The sequence below is a fragment of the Nannospalax galili genome, unplaced genomic scaffold, assembly GCF_000622305.1.
Source record: "Nannospalax galili isolate Female #2095 unplaced genomic scaffold, S.galili_v1.0 scaffold324, whole genome shotgun sequence".
Classification (NCBI taxonomy): Eukaryota; Metazoa; Chordata; class Mammalia; order Rodentia; family Spalacidae; genus Nannospalax; species Nannospalax galili.
Window position 1 is genome coordinate 3,396,285 of NW_008353027.1, and position 8,433 is coordinate 3,404,717.

At 37.9% G+C, this 8,433-nt stretch overlaps 1 non-coding gene across 1 annotated transcript; it reads right to left on the minus strand.

The window, feature by feature from the left end:
• Nucleotides 1-3,196: 3,196 nt before the first annotated feature.
• On the minus strand, nt 3,197-3,325 carry LOC115067196. Its single transcript, XR_003846633.1, has one exon. It is a non-coding gene; the product is annotated as a small nucleolar RNA SNORA30/SNORA37 family (small nucleolar RNA).
• Between the last annotated feature and the right edge of the window lie 5,108 nt (nt 3,326-8,433).

Here is an 8,433-nt window from a genome sequence, read left to right on the forward strand (position 1 = left end):
TAACTCAAAGGAAGGGCTCTCCCCTATGGCACTGTATTTTTTTATATACAGCCTTCAGCTATATACATGCACTTGTATATATTGTATGTATATTTTTCAGTAAGACTTTGAACAATACATTTCCCACTGGTTTTTCATATCATGTAAGCATTATTTATCTCTCATTCCCTCTGTACAACAATCCTTACCTCCCCCAGTTAAAGCAGCCCTCCTCTTTCCCCATTCCCTCTTTAATAACACCTATCCCCCATGATTCCCCTCTCTTGAGCTCCTTCTTCTCCTTCGACCCCATGGTTCCTTTCTATTTTCCTGACTTCTGTGTCTATATAAGGCTATATACTCACCTCTAGGGATTTGGAGCTAAGATCCACAAATGAGAGAGAATATATTTCACTTGTTTTTCTGAGTCTGTGTTACTTCACTTAGTATAACAGTTTCTAGTTCCATCCATTTACCTACAAATTTCATTATTCCATTTTTCTTTACCATCGAGTAGAATGCCATTGTACAAATGTCGCACATTTTCATTATCCATTCATCAGTTGAGGGACATTTAGGTTGTTTCCATTTCTTAGCTGTTGTGAAAAGAGCAGCAACAAGCATGGCTGTGCAAGTGTCTCTGCAGTTGGATGAGTTCGTTGGGTATATGCCAAGGAGTGGTATAACTGGGTCATATGGTAGGTTGATTTTTAGTTTGTTAAGAGTTCGCCATACTGATTTAACAATAGTTTGCAATCCCACCGACGGTGGACGAGGGCTCCCCTTCCCTGCATCCAGGCCAGCATTTGGTGTCATTTGTTCTCTTGATCTTAGCCATTCCGACTGGGGTTAGATTAAATCTTAAAATAATTTTTACTTGCATTTCTGTAATCACTAAGAATGTTGAACACTTTTAAAGGTATTTCTTAGCCATTGTTATTTCTTCTTTTGAGAGTTCTCTGCTCAGATCTATAGCCTAGGCCACCTTTTAATTGGATCATTTGTTAGAGGAGTGCATAATTTTTTCCTTATGTGCAAACAATATTTATTAGGATATCCTAACAAATATTACCAAGTTAAAAAGGATTCCAATTAAGCAAACTATGTTCTCTTAATTAAAAATCAATAAAATAGGGGCTGGAGAGATTGCTCTGTGGTTAAGAGCACCGTATACTCTTGCAGAGGACTTGGGTTTGATTCTCAGCACCCACATGGTAGCTAACAACCATCTCTTACTCCAGTTCCAGGGGATCCTAAGCCCTCTTCTAACCTCTGTGGGCACTGCACAACACAAGTGCACCTACCTATATGCAAGCAATACACTCATACACATAGAATAAAAATAATAAATAAAATAATTTTTTACAAAATCAATAAAATAAAGATACTTTAAATATTCTCAAGTATTTGGAATCTATGTAACACGTTCTTGCAAATGTACTACCTACTCCAAACTAATTTTTTCAAGCAAATTAGCCTACCTAGATGATAATTATTAAGATGATTGAAAGAGATATTCCCTCAAATACTCCAAGCTTTATTTGAAGAAGCAATCTCCTCTTTCCAGATTACTGCTTTGAAGTCTAATAGCTACATAGGCATAGAAGGTCAGTTTGCTTGAAAATCAGACTTACTCCCATATAGTCATAAGTTTCAAAAAATTCTTTAAAATTACTAGAAAGACAAAGTTAGCATTCTAGCAGATCTGCAAGTAAAGCTAATGCTCTTTGCCTGATACTTATTCTTGCTTTCATTAAGTTGTTCAAGTATTCAGCAAGTTATCAGGTCACAGTGTAAGCCAGACAGCACTGTCACGGCGCAGAGATGGAGATGCAGAGCTTGCTTTCATATAACTACCTTGGGAAGGGTGATTGGGAAGGCTGTGTGTAACCACATAGGATGTCAGGGGAAAGTGATGCATGAGCAGATAAAGCCAATCAGGAATCTAGAACTATTGATGGGGAGAATCTGATGGAGGAAAACTGCCACAAGTAAATACTTGATCTATCTGAGTATACTATATTATACATCTGAAACTGTCAAAAGGACAAATTTAATAAAAGAAAACATATTTTAAGTTTAGGGTTAATTTTATCTGTCCTTAAAAGAGGCTGTTATAGAGTCTTACCATAAAGTCCTGGCTAGCCTAGAACTCCCTCTGAGACCAGGTTGGCCTGGAACTCCCTATGATCCACCTGCCTCTGCCTCCCAAGTGCTACCATGCCCCAGCTAAGTCGTTAACACGTGATCCCTACAGGATAGAACCTGGGATGTCTCATTAATAACAGCAATTGACTGTGTTTAATAAAAAGGCAATAGAGTCTGTTTTAAAAAAGAGGCTATTATTATCAAAATTTCTAGACTTTTCCACATGGAAGCATAAACGGGTAACAGCTTCCCTCTCTCCCCAGGCATTTTTAACAGCAGCTGTCAAGGAGTTGTCCCAAGAACAGCAGAGAGCAGAGGAAGCCAAGAGTACACTTCAAACTCCACAGATGGCAAATGCGGTCTTTGATGCCTGGTATTACCATGAAGACGCTTATAACAAAAAATAAAATATGCCCACTTCTCAAAAAGTTATTATACATCACTAACATTGTCTACCAGTCTCCTCAAAAGTGCATCTGCAATCACTTATTGATACGTTTCCTTCCCATGATTTCTAACAGTAAAAGCAAAGCAGTACACAGAAAGCTGAGAACTTTGAGTCAGCACGGTGGTTGTGCACGCCTGTAATCCTAGCACTCTGGAGGCTGAGGTAGGAGAATCAGTTTCAGGCTAGCCTGGGCTATGCAATAGGATCCTGTTCCAACAAGAAAGGATGAGAAATAATATGGCATTCTACCTCATTCAATGCGATCAGTACAATTCGTTCCTCCAATTTAGAGCGACCTAAACATTACTGCAGAATCTCTCCTAGAGATCTTGTTTCGCCAGCCCCTGCAGTACCACTAGCAGAAAGAGGTTTGATTTGTTGCAAAGAAACCAGACATATGTTGCATGCACATTCTTACCTAGCCATTATTTGGAAAGAAAGCCAGTCTGGGGTCAGAGGTCAGATGTGATGAAAAGTTAATATACAGTGTGAAAGTTTATAATAAAAAAACTGATGATCAAAAATTATAATTTACCTGCCTTGTGTCTCTCCTTGTATAGTTTACTTGCTTTATGTTTCAATCAGTCAGAGTATTGAATGCTCTTTTTCTTTTTCTTTTTCCTCTGTTCCCTTGACAGACAGCTGCCACTGGTATAGTATCAGGGCAAGGATGTAATCAAGGCTTTCCTGTTAGCACCAGCTACCAAAACCTGGCTCCACTGACTAAATGAGGACCTGTGAAAGTGCTGGTGAATGACCTTTTCCTCAAAGGTCTAAAGCTAGGAGAGAGTCAAAGGTAGCCAGTAGTGAGTGAGTGTGTGCATGTGTGTGTGTGTGCATGTGTGTGCATGTGTGTGTGTGTGCATGTGTGTGTGTGTGCGTGTGTGTGTGTGTGTGTGTGTGTGATAAAGATTGTCTTTGAAATTGTACATCGGCCACCAGCTCCCGTGAAACTTCACAGCTTTGTTACCTTGGAATTTGTCTATGTTTAATGTTAGAGGATGATGGTATTTTCTAAGATAAGGCTTTCACTTATAACAAACTCTACTATCACTACCCGCTCTCCCTGATACCTCCACATACTCTTAATACATCCAGGGTCTCTCAGCTGAAAACTAAAGCTAGTTCTTAACCTTGGGGGCATTCTCTCCAGACCACTTGGCTCTGTTCACGTTCCACCAATTCCATGATTTCTATGTCTAGGACAGTGTACCATGAACATTCTACAGTCATTTTCTGATTGAATGGTACATGCATTGGCTGGTTTTCAGCTGGTGGGTGGTAGCTGATTGTGACACACACCTGTAGTCTAGGTGGGACGGGTAAGAAATGGCCTTACATGGATTTGCTAGCTTTAGTTGAGAACTGAAATGGTACAACTAACCTTGGTCATTAGGCTCTTCTTTCTCCTTTCCTTGATAAAAATATGTGCTATGGCAAATCATCTTATTTCCAAAAATTCTTTTATAAATTTGAGGTCCTTAAAACTCATCATGAATGATTAATGTAATAATATAAATAGCCTTCATGATAAAGAACCAGCAACAGTTAACCATGTGATGAGGTGAAAGATTCAAACAGCTGAGACTCACTGGGCTAGGCTCAGAGTTTTGGAATGGTTTTCAGAATTCGCTATAATTAAAATGTCATGTTAGAACATAAGAACAAAACCTTGTGCTGAGATCTAATGATCTTGTCCTGCCTCTCTGGGCACTGGGATGTCTAGTTGAAGGGTAGAGCATCTATACCAAGTAGAAAAATAGCACGCATGTAGCACAGTTGGAGGCTAGATCAGTTTCTGCTGTATTCACTTAGTCTGGCCCCATGCCTGGATTCTAAGGCCCCATTTGATGTTCTGTTTCGATCTGACAAGAAAAGTGTGAATGTGAGCATAACTTCACTGAAGAACCAACATTGATCTCAGAGATTCTTGCACCACATGAAACCACACTACCAGCATGCCACAGGTACACATCACAGACAGACAGATGAAAACATGATAGTGCCAAGAGTGTGGGACGACAAGGAAAAACACACTGGTTATGTTTAAGGGGAAAGTATTTTTCCCTAAACGATTGACAATTACATATATCAAGCCTAGATCTGAAAAGTTTTCTCATATACCATCTTGGCAAAGGTCCTTGAGGTGACCCAATGAAAGACAAAAGTAGATCACTGCTCTTCTGAAACTCTTTAAAGTTCTGAGTACCTTATCCTGAATGAGTGAATGGCAGACATGCTGTCTGATTTTAACCACAAAAATCTCTGTCACAGTAACATAAAAGTGCCCTCACAATTCTGATGTGGTCAATGCTGCCTGGTGCCTATAAATACCTGCTTCATGGTACATCCCTGTGGCTCTGTCAATGATCTTTATCTGTCCAGGTGGATTTCACTACACCTGAACGTGTATGCATCTATCATAGATAGATAGATAGATAGATAGATAGATAGATAGATAGATAGATAGATAAGCCTAAAAATCTATTCCCCCAAAAAACAATTCAGGAAGAATGTTTCTACCTCACCTGACCCAATGTGTATTCAATTTAAGGTATACATTTTCTTGATGTTTTGTTTCAATGCAGAACAGAATTGTTTGCCTTTAGTGTTAACCATTGGTTGGACAGTCTCAATGTCTGCCATCATTATCTGAAGTTGTGATGGCACTTTTAGGTTATTCTTTCTGCCTTATGTTAAAAGAAAATTATAGAATATTTAGTCGCATAAACAAGAAGGCCCAAAAAATACATAGTCGTCACAATTCAACTCCAAATTTGTGATTGAAATGAAGCTTATTAAAATCATGGTTTGGGTCGTCTATCATGGTAATGTGTGTCTGAGATTGAAAACTTATTTATTCCTAGGCTATAATGGTTCTTCATGAATATAGGCAGATTGAGCCTGTCAGAAGACCTCTCCTCTATAAGCATCCTGAGAAAAAGAGGAAGGAAAGATAAAAGGGTGAGAAGCCTGAGCTCCAACTAGGTGCATGACTTGGGTCTCTCCAATGGAGTTTGTTCTAGGGATGTTTTGAATCCATTTATATATGAAGTTGGACTAAACTATTGAAAATAAATAATATTTCATTATGTATTTCATAATTCTTCACTGCTGCAAAAGATAACATTTTTCAAAAAGACCTTGCTAATTAGTGTGGGGTTTGACACAGACCGCTTTGCATTAAAATATTAATTCTGCCAGGTGTGTTGGCAGGTTCTTTAGTTCCAGCACTGAGGAGGCAGATGCAGGTAGATCTCTGTGAGATCAAGGCCAGCCTGGTCTACATAGTGAGTCCAGGCCAGCTGGGCCTACAGGGAGACTCACAAAGATAAAAAAATAAGATACTAATTCCAACAGTTCTCAGTTACAGAACCATGAGTGACATGATTAATACATCTTAAGCTTTGGCATCATAACTTATAGAATAATGATCAATGTGAATATTAAGGATAGAATTTATATAAACAGCACTCCTAGCCCAGTATCTGCCAAATACAGGCTCAGCAAATGTCTCTCTCATTTCCTGATTATACCTTTTCTCCTGTCTGTTATGTAAAGCCATTACTACAACTGCAGGTCTTTCACAAAGCAGTACTTGTCGGGGTATGTGTTCTTATTGCCCTATGAGAACCGACATGACCTAAGTGTCTGTAGAGACTCTAACACTCTAGTCAATCTTGAAGAATCATGCTCTTTCTCCCATGAATCTTCTAGATTACAGCAGCAGCCTTTCCTGTTTACCCCCTAGTCTGCTGATAACCACAACTAATGTGCACTTCACAGCATGGCCACAGTTATTCTGAGTGATTAATCATCTTGGCTTTTAAGTCAAACTACATTTTAAAATTTTTTTTGAGAAGGAGTCTCCTTAGGCCCAGGCTGGTCTTAAACTTCCAAGCCTCCTGCCCCGACTTTCCAAGTATGAGCCACATGCTCGGCTTCCAACTTCTATTAGGAGACAATTTCAACATTGTTTGAGATATTATGTATAAAATACACAAATTCAATAAAAAAATTTTTTTAAGAAAAAGAAAAATATCAATGATAATGTTTTTCCAAATTGTAAACTTAAATAATAAAATCATGAGCAATCTATTAAAAAAAGAAACAATTTCCCCTCATTTCAAACTTAAAAATAAATACATGAATAAATCTGCTTAAGAAGATTAGTTCTAGACTATACAACCATTTCAAGAACCCCATAACTAACAAGAACATTAATGTGGGATATTCTCACACACTGAAAAGTAACAAATTTTATTTGTAACCTCAAAAACTTAGATACCTTCTTGGGGTAAACACAATTTAATTAAATACAATTAAAATTCTTGGAGTTTTGTGTTAGATACAATCCTTTTTGTTTGCTTTTTTTAAATTTTGGATTTTGGCTTTTGAGACAGGGTTGTGTTAAATACCCAGGCTAGCTTCAAGCCCACAATCCTCTTGTGCAGGCTCCCAAGTGCTGGTGATCGCAGGTACACCCATGCTCAGCTCTAAATGTAAGTCTTAAAATAATTTTCTGAGACTATGCTAAAAAATAAAGTATATAATCCTAAATTTTCAAAGGGTTTATAAAAATTAAATTAATATTTCACATATTTTATATGAGAAGCAATAAAAGTATAGTTTTACTAGGAATTAAAGTCTTTTTAAAATTTTTTGATTTATTATTTTTATTTTACGTGTATGAGTGTATTGCCTGCATGTGTGTAAGTGCACCTGTGTCGTGCAACACAACAGAGGTCAGAAGAGGGCATCAGATTCCCTGGAACTGGAGTTAAGGATGGTTCTCAGCCTCCATGTGGGTGCTGGGAATTGAACCCGGGTCTTCTGCAAGAACGGTCAGTGCACTTAGCCGCTGAGCCATCTCTCCAGCCCCGGAATTAAAGTCTTACAAGATCAATTTATATTTAGTTCATTCCAAGACTACTTATAGAGTAAATTTTAGCAAGTTGTGATATTGTGCATTCTCGGTTTAGGCTTTTCTATTACAAAAACATTCAGTTTCTTGCCAAAAGACTTTGAAGAAAATTTAGTAAGATTGTAATTACAGACTTCCTATAACCTATAACGATATACATTGTCATAGACAGACGTGACTGTGTGACTTTGTAGTGAAGATTGCTTTTTCTGGCTTGATACAATATGGCCTATGTATGCTAGGGTGTAGGGTGGAGTGCTTCCCTATAGGAAAGTAGTGTAGGTCATCAAAGACAGAAGTTTATTTGTGGAAAACAGGTCACTATTCACTTTTTGAAATCTTTGAAAAGACCCTTTTCTATTCCTTATTGCCACAGACGATTAAAAAGTAGATATCACATGAATTGGTATGTACACAGTCATACCAGGCTTCCAGTTAGCAAATATTAACTGAGTATTCATCACAGACTACGGAAACACTTTGTGCATACATACATGCATACATACATGCATACATACATACATACATACATACGTGTATATACACATAATTGTGGTATATGTGTAAAGGTATATTTGGTTCAAGTGGCATTTCTCCTTTAGCATACCTTAGTATGCCATTCAGTTGTTTCTAGTTACTTATATGGACATAATTTGTCAATTTTCTTAGTGATAGTACTGTCTAACAATGTATAAACAGAAACAAAAATACAGCGGGATTTGCTTCTTGAAGTCATATAAGCAAAACTGGGTATGTTTAATGATTCAAATTGTGCTGAATAGGAGACATGACCAGGTTGGAAAAAACTTTGGGGAGTATCTTATGAGCAGGATTAAACAGCCATATGCAAAGGCGTGACTTGCCTTAGAGGAACCCTATACTTAATTAGGGAGAGCAGTGTGGCATGGTGTGGGGCATAAGTTTGGGGCTAACA